A 13,684-nucleotide genomic window follows, 5' to 3' on the forward strand; every position below is an offset into this window, starting at 1 on the left:
ATATTTGAAATTAAGGATTTTTTTATTTATTTATTTTTATCAAGGAATACTTGCCAATACTACTGAAAAGATAGTGATAGATAGAGTGCCGGTTCGACTCATTCCCCCTCTCTCTCTGCCCCCTTCCTGTCATTCTCCACTGTCCTGTCAAATAAAAGCAAAAAATGCCCAAAAAATTATCTTAAAAAATAAATAAATGAAATATCCTTCCCCCAAAGTTTTCTTGATGTAGACCATTTTCTTTCCAGGGGTAGTCTAGCATTTTCTCCAGCTTCAGAGTAATATTTTAAAAAATGTTGCCAAAAACATTGATTGCTGTAAACTTTTTATCCCATTAAGTCTTAAGTATGCATGGGACAAAATTTCATCTCATGATTGTCCTGGCCAAAATAATTGCAATTCACAGCACTATTGCATACATGCTTCCAGCCTATTAAACTACTTCATCTTACAATACATCAAATGAGAAGATGGATTTTCTGTCAAATATAATAAATTATAATTGATTTGAACTGTTGCTCATGAGCTGTGGTCAAATTAATGTTACAGTTACCATTAGATGAAAATATATAGTAAACTGCAGTCAATTCGCTGGAGCTCTATTCCAGTCTGAGACTGCGGAAAAATCAGACCAGACATAAAAGGTGAAACAAATGAGCTATTTAGCTACATAGCTAAAATTGCCTAGATAACATTAGCTTAACTGACTGGCTAACTGGCTTTCACTGACTAAAACGTTATATGACGTTCACAACATACAGCATCATAACGTAACAAATATTTAGATAAACATCAACATCAGTATACTTTAATCAACACTTGCTACGTTAAGTAACTTATTTACAGTAACGTTGGTTAATTTCATTTGGAGTTCAGCAAACAGAGCTGGATGGTTGTCATGGAGATAGGAGTTAAAGAGTCGTTGGACCACGGCACACCTTGAACACCACAGGAGGTTCTGCAGGTGGGCATTTCATTATCCTGTCGTTCCGTGTGTTGAAATAATATTTCCACACATCTGATTTAACTGTCTTTCACAGGAGATACAGCGGGCAAGCCGAGCCTTCAACCACGGTGACAGGCTTCACATTTTGGAACGACTGGACAGATGCAGGCTCCCCCTTGTGGCAATTCAAAATAAAAATGTGAAAATATAGGACTGTATGCTGGCGAGCTAGACACCATTTTCAAGTCAGTCATGTGAGAATATCAACGATTATCCCAATGATGGAAGTTCTCATGACCGACTTTTTGTGAGTGTTATTTCAAAGTGGAATTATTTCAAAGTGAACTGATTTGGACAATTTTGTGGTACTGCTGTTTGATCCAGAGCCCTTCTGAAATTTTTACTTTACTAAGTACTCAGTAATTCATTTAGTTATGTGACACTGTTTGAAAGCAGTTATAGTAACAGCCCAGTAGGACAGAGAAAAACTGAGAGATCACAGTGATTTTGACTTCTGACCTTTGACCACCAAAATCTAATCACTTCATTCTTCAGTGCAAGTGAACATTTGTGCTAAATTTGAAGAAATACCCTCAAAGCATTCCTAGAATATTGTGACAGATGAATGAACAATCCAAAAACACACTGCGGGTGTAGCCAAACACTGCCCACTGACCTAGAAGCAGTGCAAAAACAGAGTGAACAGAGAATCTTAATTCCAAAATATTCTGGTTTATATGTAAGCATTTGTCATTTGCAATGCCTCTATTCTCTTACAGTTTTAAACCTAAAACCTTGAACAGTGTATACTACTGTCCATCTCCCACAGCCATTGTGTTGCCTTCCCATCAGTCATCGGGGAGCTGCTGTTTAAAAATAATACATAATTATATAATTACACTGATTGATGTATCTTCTGAGAATCTGTGTTCATATTGTCAGCCAGTTTTTTTGTTGGGGTTTTTAAAGCAACACGCTGCATGTGAGGGAAAACAGAGTGATTACAAAAGATGATTTGTTGTCCCATTAAAACTGCACAGTTCCTTCTTGGCCGCTTTTATTAGTACATAATGAGTCAGAGAAGATTCATTATAACATACTTACTTTGCTTTTGCCTCCTCTGAGAGCAAAGAGGAACATTTAGTGATTCTCATTTGATGTGGATAAGAAATGTTTACACAGTATTGAAAACACTGTTGTTACTTTGCTTGCTGCTTGTGCTGAATGAATGAAAGAAATGATCGAGAAAGCTTTGCCTCTGCTTCGCATTTGTTTTCAGCATGGCTGCTTAAAAGGGGAGACATTTCGTAGCTGTGTAGCATATGTTACCATGGAAATCTGTCCAACAAGTCCCCCGGTCTAAATGACAAGGCTCTTTTCTCATTGCCTCTGAAAAAACCACTCATATAAGCATTTTCAGATTTTTTTTTTGGTCAGGGCTTTATAAAAGTCATATGACTGTTGAAATATCACGACTATGTGTGTTTTCTGATCCGCAAGCATTTGTTAAAAAACAGATAACTAGCAAGACACTTCAAATAAATCAACAAGCATCAACCTCTTGGTGATGCCAGAAATAAAAACAGGGGATCAGCAGGATTGATCATCTGTGCACCATGGATATTTGCACCATGTTTCACAGCAATCCAGCCGAGAGTTGGCGGGACTCTTTACTAGAAAGCCTAAGACTAAAAAGTGTCAACCTCATGGTGGTGCCAGAAGAGAAGTCAGGAAATGACCACAGTCAATAGCCTTCATTCTACGTGAGACCATAAGTGTCTTTAACCAAGTTCATAGAAATCCATCCAGCACTTGTAGAGATTGCTGCAGTCCACTTCAAAATCCTGCAAAATTCTTGAATACTATAACTGATAAGTATTATTAGGATAGCTGTATTGCATAACAGACCATGACAAAACACTGTACTCCTCACACATGTGGAGGTGAGAGGAAGGAATACATAGAAGATATCCATTGACTCCTCTTTCACTGCAGGAATACATGGTCGACCTCGGATTTTGGGAATAAGCCAGAGACATGTTAAGCCGCCTCTGTGGTTGTGGCTGCCTCTCTCAGGACTTCTGATCAAGATCAAGCAACGACATCTTGTACAGAAAGACGAGGATATTCTGAATGCATCTTTCAGGCGACAATTTGTGGTAGATAGCTCTGTCTTTTTTTCACACTTTCCAACATGATGTACAATGCATGTCCATTAAAACATAAGCATTCTCTGCAGGCATTATTCCTGTACCTGTGTCCATTATTTTGGTGTGCAAATGAATGTGTCACTCTGCAAGTGTGTGTGGAAAAGGTGGGAAGACGGCGGTGTCGCTGGAGATTCTTGCAGGCAACAACAAGAAAGACGTGTGTGTACAGACAACAACAACTTCTAACAAGGCTCTAATTACATGACAAATGAGCACAGTTTCACAAAGTCACAGCACAGACTCAGTGTCTGACTTTCTCAGGTCCATTCATCTTAGTGAGGCAAGGCAGTGCTGTTTTAAGATGATGTTTATGCAGAGTATACGCAGCATATTATTCATGCCACGCTGGATCAAAAGGCCGATAGTTTAACTCTGCCAACTATTTGTCCTTGCTCCTGGAGCAGCTTTTGAATGGAGCTCAAATATAAAGAACATTACTGAGAACCAGCAGAGAGAACAGTGACAAAGGGTATTGTTGACACTATACACCAGTGACGTCTAACCAGGAGTGTTTATACCTCAAGGGGGAGGTACTTTTGAAGCTGCACTGTGAAAGATTACCCCATCTCTCCATTGACAAATGAAATAAATGAAAACAAATGGTGAAATGGTTGAAACAGATACCTAAAACACACAAATCAATGGTTAAAACAGCTTAAAATAATGGACAAATGGTTGAAATGTCCAGCCTTTGATACTCCAGGTAGTAAGAGTGCAATTGCAAACTTGACCAAGTAATCTGAATGGAATAGTTCAAATGTAAAAGTGTTGATAAAGACATGACTGTGGGGCTACATCAGACAAAAATTACAGACTAAATTAACTACAATGTATCATACACATGCATCATAATATAACCTATATGAATTCGGAAATCCGTTTTAATTTTAAAAAGATGCGAGTGCATCGGTTAACCGTCCCTGGGATTGATCAAAATGTACCATGAACCGGCCGATGGTCTGATTTCAAAGTTATGAATCGGCTTAATGTTGCTGCTATGCTGCTGAAAGCTCTGTCTGATCAATGTCTACATCTCTGAGGAAGCTAGTAGTACAGCTAGCACAAAGGCTACATCCACACTGCTACGTTTTAATTTTAAAACGCAGTTTTAAAACGAAAACTACCTCCATCCAGACATACGTTTTAGCTCCGTATCAGAAACGATACTACCACACCTGAAAACACATACACACATGACCATTCACTGACGCTGTGCATGTGCGAGCCAGTGTAAACAGGAAGCGGATTGTCTGTAACACTTGTAATTCATTACTCATGTTGCTTTCACCACTGTTAGTCGCAGCTGATAAGACCCAGTCAGGGAGTGACCTGGTGTGTCCACATTCCATGTTAAAATGTATCATCCCTGAATCCTATCGTACCAAATGTATCTAGATAAGTATCGGATTGTCTTGTATTAGTGAGATGCACACCCTTAGTGTGTGTGTGTGTGTGTGTGTATATATATATTTATTTATATATATACACACACACACATAGATACGTGTATACGTGAATATATCTCCTCACATATCTTCACCTCCAGCATTCTCTCTGACTAACTGACAAAGAAACATTTTCAAAAATCCTTTCAGCTTTCATTTCATAACTGCATGAGCAATCAAACCCTTAAGTGTTTCAACAGCAAATGACTGCTTGCACAAACAAGATGATTTGAGAAAAACAACAGTGGTATTTTAGCAGGTGTGGGTAATAAACGCAGTCTAATTGGGGCAGGACACCAGGAGATTGATGTGGAGACAGTGGCGAGATGCAGCCACCTGTTTGTTTCCTCTCATTTTCCATCTCTAGCCCGTCTCAGGATCCTCTCTGCAATTACAGTCAAGGTTAAGATATTCAACTCTAATAAAAATCAGGATGCTGACATCACGTCAAGCTGTATTTTATCATGCTGTGTTGTATTCCATCATAACAGCATAAAATCAACTGTCATTTGACCTCTCTGGCATTGCTACAGCAGGGCTTTGGCAGATGAGTTGGAGAAAAATAAGGAACTGTGGAAAAAGAAGTAACCAGACCAAATGGATTATTGCATTGACAAAAAAATGAACTTGATTGTTGATGACTGAGACTTCCTGCCAATACAGGAGAGGCCAGTTATCAAAGATTATATCTCCTTTTCCCCGATATGATCACATGTATTGAATAAGACAAATAAATAAAGATAATATAAGAGAAGATATAAAAGTAGACTAAAGATGAATAAGAAGAAATAGAAGAGAAAGCCAGAATGATAAACAAGTAACTTAAAAACATACATTAGGAGCAGTCTAACCTAAGCCCAGGAGGCTGATATATTGTTACGAATGAAAATGTCACCAATACCGACGCCTTCGCAGGTGATGGTGAACTGGCAAGCATTTGAGGGGATGGGGGCACAATGCAGACAGTGAAAATTAAACTGTCACTCACTTAACACCCTGCGATTCATAGTTACACATTTTATGAATAACAATGACAGATTGCTGCAAGAGCATACCGGAAGATTTGATGGCGCCTGAGTAATGAGAGTGGAGTTTGAATGAGTTACAGAGGCTGTTGATGCGGCATCATAAATTTTAAGCATAGCAAATTCCTCAGCTTGTGGCGCTTTAAATTTCAGATCATGGTACGATCATGATGCAATAAGCTCCCCACGAGTAAAATGATGCAATTGGGTTGAGAGTGCATGGCTCTTAAAAAACATAAAACCAAATTGATTCTCACAGATAAAATACTGAGTACCAGTTGATTTGTGCCGTGCTAAGAGGTTGGAGGTCAGCTCTAAGAGCTTCTTTGCGAAACTTTTAAGAGTAATGTAATGAGAAATAATAGACAGAGAGAGAGGTGGATGATGATGATGATCATCATCATCATGATGCTGGCAAATTCTGAAAGTCTTAATCTGCATATTTATCACTGGAAACATCTGTTCATCCATCAAAACCTGCTCATGCTGTGTATTGATGGGACTGGAACGATTTTGATAGCCACTTCAAACATACAGACGATTAAAAGGAGTAGTTCATCATTATGAGAAATATAGTTATTGTCCTTCTGGCAGAATGATATCTGTCTGTTAAATATAAAGGCTACAGTCAGCTGCTGGTAAGCTTATCTTAGCACAAAGACTGGAAATAGGGGGAAACAGCTGACCTACCTCTGTTGACTGGTAATAAAAATCCACCTATCAACACCTTTAAAGGTCACCAATTCACATGGTCCTTTATTAATCCTGTAGGTGAAGTTGAAAATAGTAAGAGGCAGGTGAAATGGAATAGTAGCAGGATTATACTAACAGGCTACATCTGGCGAGTCAAACTACTAGTCAACCAGCGTAAACTCCTGAAAGTTACTGGTTGCAGCCAAGAAGTAAACAGGAACGTACCGGCTCGTAAGATGGTGAATTATCATATTTATGCTTAATTTTTATACTGATTAAAGAAATTAGATATATGTTTATTACTGAGGTTTCAAGATTCTCATCATTGCATTTCGTTACCTTTGCATGAAGCCGGGCTAGCTGTGTCCAGTCTTTGGGCTATGCTAAGCAAATGTTTATAGGACACCTACAGTAGCAGGTATAAACAGGTTTTTTAAACACTCGTATACCCACTAAAAATGGCGATTGACTCCTTTTACACTGGCAGAAGAGTTTGTCTTTCTGTTCAGAGCGATGTCATCACATGCACACAGAGCACACACACAGTCGCAGGAGAGAGAGAGTGAGCTGGGTTTGGTTTTGGCAGATAATATTGTAGCAATTTAAAGAATAAAAATGTTGATTTTTCTTCAAAGGACTCAAATAAGTTGTTCATTTTAAGAGACCTGTGTTCTTTTCTCTTTTTTATATTTTTCATATTCTACATATTTTGTATATATTATATTGTTCTCTAATATCTTATTCTTTAAGAAGACAAAAGTAGTTCTTATCCGATTACTCGATTAATCGATTGAATAATCAGCAGAGTACTCGTTTACTAAAATAATCGATGGCTGTAGCCCTAGTGGAAGCCAACTGTGCTGTACAACGTGATGCTTGACTACATCTAGGAGGTGAAAATGTTACGTCTTCCAAACAGCCACACTCAAATATGTGGGGAAAAAAAATCTGCATCACTTATTCATCAGGGCTGCATCCCGCTGCCTCCTGGGTAATCTATGCACGATTCAGCTGCCTTTAGCTTGTTTCAGGCTCGCACTTTTGGACAGCCTCTCCTCAGAGGCATTCACGGTGTTGCACTCAGTCGTACAGCTTGAAAGCTTGAAGGAGACCTTAACCCCGTTTAACATTCTCACCTCCACAAACCTGGCCAATTGCTGTGGAAAATGAGCACAGCAGTCTGCCAGTTTTGGAAAGTCTCAATTCACCTAACCTGTATGGCTTTGTGCTAGGGAAATAAAACGAAGCACCAGAAGGACAACCCACACAGACACATGGTGAACGTGCGCACTCAATACCGGAAGGCCCCAGCCAGGTGGTGGAATTGATCCCGGGAACTTCTCGCTGTGAAGCGGCAGTGCTAACTAAACACTGAGATACTACGCTGCCCTGGACTCAAACAGTGTTTACATAATTCATTCAGTAGTGCATGTACCAACTGTGGTGTGTATTACAGAGTTGAAAGAATTAGTTGAATGACAGAAAATTAATCAGTGGTGATTTTGATAATCTGTTCATTTTCCTTGAAATTCACTTGACAAAATTTGCCAAATATTTGCAGGTTTTTTAGTCTGGAGTGTGAGGATTTGCTGCCTCTCTGTTTTGTATTACCGTGATGTAAATTAATACACCTGCAAACTAACTTTTTGACGCTTTACTGGCTAAACTATTCTCAATTAACAGATTAATCAGTGATGAAATCATCCTCAGTTGCAGCTCTACATAGTAGTTACCGTGGCACAGGAAATCTGCAGTAAAGACACACTGACACAAACACACATTTCCACTCAGTTCTTACACCGAGTTTTCTCTCCGGCATGATGGAGAGCACGGATGACAGGCAGCAACACAGGATGGATGATGTGAGCAGTGAATTCGGCCCTGATCCCTTGCCAGGGCACTCTGGCTTTCTAGCAGAGAGTTTTTTTTCTCCTCCTCCTCTCATTCCCCTCCACCATTATTCCCTTGCTACTGTACAGCCACCGCACAGCACAGTTTAAATCTCTGTCGAACTCCTAAGTGCTTATTAGAGAGTTCAAGAGCTTAGCTGGAGATGAAGCGGGATAGGATTGAGTGTGCATGTGTGTGTGTGTTTGCTCACAAGAGGTCAAATGGAGGGAATGTGTGCAGCATGTGTGTGTTGTCCTCATGCACACGCGTGTAAGTAAGAGGAAGAAAAAAAAAAAAACTACTACAGGCCAAAAATAAAAAGAGCAATGAGATCAGATGCCTCAAGGCACAATGGTGGGAGAGAAGAGAACATTTCTCATCCTCTCCTTATCTTTACTTGAACTCTAAAAACCTCCCTTTCACATGCAAATGCAGCACTATTCAAAGAGGTCAACCTGTTCCCCATTGAATAAAGATGCAGTTCAAACGGCCACTCCTCTGCACATGCACCGCCAATGGTGATGGACATATGGGAGCACATAAGAGGAAGAACGAAATGGAGATCGTACGTGACGTTAAAATGACTGAGGATAAAAGTAGTCTTTGGCGAACTGCTTTCTTGTTGCAATGTCAGATAACACTTGGCAAATTGCTCCAAAGTAACACACTGACTATTCAGAATGAGACAGGTCTTTTAAACCACTTTCATTGTATTTTTACGACATCACAAGTGACATTCAAAAAAAGACAGATGAATAAGTCAATACAAAACCATTTCAGTGCTGTTATCAGCAGCTGCTGTTTGTTGACATATTAAGAGTCGGATGGAGGTGTTATGTTGTACATTTCATCCCCAATTTTGACTGAAAATGTACAGTAAACAGATCGATAACAGGTGTAAAACACAGAGTTACACAATGGTATTGCTTCATGTGTTTCACTGTGTACTAATTTTACAAGATACTACTACTCTTAACCATGGGTTGTAGACAGTGTCTAACAGCGTATGTCTTGATTTCCCACAGTAAGACTGAACTTATTCCACCAATTTTAGACATGAAGATCTGTTGTACTTGTCACAGGGAGTACTCAGTCTGAGAAATGAAAGAACCTTTTATAAATTCTGGGAAAATAATCCTTGTGATGTTATCAGGGATTTTTGACACATGGCCTCTGTTACCATCTGGGTGTGTGGATTTTGAAAGGGGTGGGCAGGAGACCGTGCTTCATGGGTCAGCTGTGCAAGCAGCTTATTATGACCCATAGTTGTGTTTTATTTGTAGGTGACCTCTAATTAGGTGAAGTTAGGTGATGAAATGACAAAGTCTGTGATAGGACAAGGCTGGAGTGGACTGTCACACAAGAGACTGCTGTTTGTTACCTGTGTGAAACAGATTTTTTTTTTATCCACGAGCAGTCTACAACTGCGTGTTTATTTGTGTAACCAAGACAACGAAGCGATAGTTTGGGTTATTTGATGTGGGGATGTGTATGAGGTAGTTATCCACAGTCAGTGTATTACCTGTAGTAGATTCAGATCAGTGCCCTCTCAGTGAAGTCAAGTAGCCGGAAGCACCGGCACAGAAGCGGAGTGATGTGCTGCTGTGGATGGAGGCATCTGCAAAAACATATTTTAGCCACTTTTAAAAAATCACCACAGAAAAAAAAGCTAATATCAGTCTATGTGTATGCTATACTTTGAATATTTTGCTGCTTTACCTTTCCTTTGGAACTACATTTCTTTTTCCAACCATTGAACTACCTATTCCTATGCGCAAGTGCAACTACGCTCACGCCAGAAACACACGGGATGCGTGGCATGTGCTTCATGACATACATAGAGTTTGCAGGATACTTGAATGTTGGACTTCTCTTCATTTCTAATCAATTTCTGATTTAGTTTTGACAGAAAATGCCTCTAAAACACCACCGTCACCACATGCAGCTGCTACTAAAATGGTTAAAAAGAATATATATATTTATTTTTTCTATGACATGTTCAGATTCAGTCTAGATATAGAGACTATAATGAAAGGTTGTGTGTAATATTGCTGGTATGATGTCAAAATGACTGACTGTCAAAAGGCCTTTGCCCTGTCTATTTTTGATGCAAGACGCATGTGTCACGCATGAAAAATAGGTGAGAGGCCAAATCTCTAGATCATGCGATGCATGAGACGCTCGTCTCACATGTGTGTCATGCAGGCAGCTAAAATTAAAACCAAGACTTATCCAGTGTGTTCCCGGCCTTGACTCAAGCTATCGTTTTAAGTACATATTTTAACCCAAAGCATGATCTGTTCCGAAACCTAACCAAACCGTACCAAATATTTTTGAGCTATTTTAAAGTTAAGTAATTCAATAATGTTTTGCACTTGGGTATAACCCTATGACTGCTTTCTCTAGAGGATGATGCAGGCACTGTGTGCTCATATCCAACAGCATGTTTACAAAAAGCTGTCAGATTGTCTTTACAGTTCACAAGTATAACAAATGCACAACAATCCCAGGGGAACTGCAGAGAGAACATTGAGGAAATCTCTTTGATGACTGTCACATTTCATCAGCACTTCTCTATTTTTCAGCCATCATCTTCTCAAATACTGCAATCATTTGCTGTCTTTGGTCTGCTCCATCACCACATTATGTACCGAAGCACCCTTCAACTCGCGAATCCCACCCACATTCCCTTTTGATCAGAGCTACTCAAGATTAATTAAGCCATGATTTACTTTAAATAAGTCTGATTAGCACGCTCATTAGCATTTTCTTTCCGAAGGCATACTTTTATCAAAGCCACACCTGGTCACTTTGTACGTGTGAGACCACACGGACTGCGGGAGAACTGGTCGACTAATGAGCACACATAGTAATTAAGAACCTTTTGCTTTCACATAATGATTAGCTCATTTAGACTTTCACGTTACATGCATGTTGTGTTATAGGGGCCCGTTTGCATCCATATGGCCGACAAAGAATGACTCATACATGTAACAGTGACTGCTATTGTTATTAATTAAAACTGTAACTGTACTGTAACTACATTAGGCTGCATTAGAAATATCCCCAAGGATTTATTTTTCCATTTTATTCCAATCTTATGGTCATTCCTCCCAGTTTAATCATGTTTTCTGCTCTTGGTTGGACTTTAACTGATGAGCCAATGACCAGGAGACACACAAGAATATGAAGCTGCTATTTGTTATACTCCAGGGTTGCCTCTGGGCAATTTGTTTTCCCAGCACATCTCCCTCTGCCATCCATACTCATGTCAGCATAAACTACTTATATCTGCCTCTGTCTCTCAAGATTCTTCTCAATATTTACTTTCATGTCCCGCTCATCTTATGTCAGTGACACTCCTCCCTTTCTCACATTTCAATCCAAATTCATCTTTTTAATCTGTTTGTTCTCACATCACCCATTTTCCTTAACACTGTACAAGGTGCTCACGACCCCCTATTCCTTTCCTATTATTTCCCTTTTCATGTTTTAGCTCAGATAATAATGTTTTTTCAGACAAAAAAAATACCCAGCACTAGACGTTTGACTCCGTTTGGTGTTCCTGGCTTAGCTTAGCTGTGTCTGGCTTGAAATCTTTTTGGCATCATACATTAAACACAACTGATACAGATATCTCCTGAGAAGAAACAGTTAACATTTTTGGGAAATACTTTTATTACTCTTTATTTCTAACAGTCAAATGAGAAGATGGATACTATTATATATAATATAATGTTTATCATATATATGTGTGTGTGTGTGTGTGTGTGTGTGAGTGAAGTCTAATCACAACAACCTTGTATTAACATTTCTTTTTCTGTATGGATTAAACAAACTAGATATTATTTGCTTGTAAGCATAATTAAAGGTGGTGGTGGGCGGATTTTTTGATTGTTTCTTTGGACAGAGCCAGGATAGCTTTTCCTCTAACAATCCATTTTTCATTTCTCAGCTGGTTTATATATGGAGGCTACCTTGAGTCACTATCTGAAAGTGACAAAATGGGACAGGGCTAGCTATCTAGACTGGTCACTAAACTGCTGTTAATTCTAACACTGTCTATGTAGCAATAGCAAAACTTATATATATCACCATACACTCCTCTGCCTTGCTGCCATATGTGAGCACTTTGCTGAAATGTTTTCCACAACCTCACAGCCTGTAATCATTATTATTACATGCAGTATAATATTCATATCTTCAAGTGGCACAGAAAGTTTTACTTGTGAGAAAGGCAAACTTTCTTGTCATTGTTTGAGGCACAAAGACAGGTCAACACACTGCTGAGTGCTCTGATTGTGAATTAATTTGTCACATTCAGCAATCAGTGCTGAATGCGACATCTGCAGTGACCCAGTCTCTGACCTAGAATTACCAACAACAAAATGATGGCTTTTTGTATTTTTAACAGTAGGTAAGAAATTAGCTGGTGATTTATTTCAAGCACACTGTAAGATAATTTACTGTAGTAGGGTAATTGAATAAATTCTTTACTTGTTGAGGTTAAGATGTTGAAATTTGATCTGTCAAAGAGATAGAATGGGCTTTTACCTCAACCAAGGACCAAAATACTCCTTAAACTCTCTAAAAGTTAAGTGTGAGTTGGCTCTTCACAGGAGGTACAGCTCCCCTGAACTTTAATAATGGGACTGACAAGTAGAAGAAGAATGGATGACCATTTGTCTTCAAGCCGTTTGCACACTTGGAGGTGCAGTGACACAGCAGGGTATGTAATGAAGATGGTGTGAGACTGGACATCCCGTTTCACTCTCAGATATTTGACTCGGTGTTAATGAGATTTTTTGGGGCCCGTGTTATTCCTGGTCCCCAGCATGTGTCTGTCAGTGGCTCAGAGGAGCCAGTAATGACATTCAGCAGCCCCACTAAGGACCAGTGATTAACGAATTGAAGAAGCACTAGCGCGTGGACATAAACGTTCAGTGCACAAAGCTGTGTCATGATTGCACAATATCCAGGGAGAACATATCGCCACTGCCACCTCTGCCTGTATCATAATGCCATCATATGTACTAGAGCCCTGACTCTGGAAATCATCTGATGAGGCTCAAATATGAACAGAAATTGAAGCACAGAAGTGAGAAGGAGAGAAAATAGTAAGGATGCATCTGGAGACTGCAAGGCACAGGCTCGGGAGTAGAATACGACTTTGTCTACACAAGGTGGAATAAAGTCATATGCCCACCAAGGTATAAAATCAGAACAAAAAAATAACATATAAAATATAAAATTAGGTTTACATTTGGGATATTACTTCTTTTAAAATTAGTGTATTTTTAATTTTCTCTTATTTTCTCAAATCAACAATTTAAATCAAGTATTGTCTGTGTAGCCAGAGTCTGAAATACCTTATTTCTCCCTGCCATAGAGCTCCATTGTTGTCTGGGTGATGTATTTCTTCATTACTGTGAACATGGACACTGGTTTATTTTGAGTCGATTCCACATGCACAGT

The 13,684-nt window shown here is 39.2% G+C and overlaps 1 long non-coding RNA gene across 1 annotated transcript in view; it reads right to left on the reverse strand.

Moving 5' to 3' along the window:
• Window positions 1-13,684, reverse strand: part of LOC139633637 (uncharacterized) — a 273,989-nt gene that overhangs the window by 127,616 nt on the left and 132,689 nt on the right. Inside the window, exon 2 of the long non-coding RNA XR_011693793.1 lies at window positions 9,732-9,827. This is a non-coding gene — a long non-coding RNA (uncharacterized lncRNA). The remainder of the gene's footprint in view (window positions 1-9,731; window positions 9,828-13,684) is intronic.

The sequence above is a fragment of the Trachinotus anak genome, unplaced genomic scaffold, assembly GCF_046630095.1.
Source record: "Trachinotus anak isolate AG129_WGS33_773 ecotype Australia unplaced genomic scaffold, CSIRO_AGI_Tana_v1 ptg000016l, whole genome shotgun sequence".
Taxonomy (NCBI): domain Eukaryota; kingdom Metazoa; phylum Chordata; class Actinopteri; order Carangiformes; family Carangidae; genus Trachinotus; species Trachinotus anak.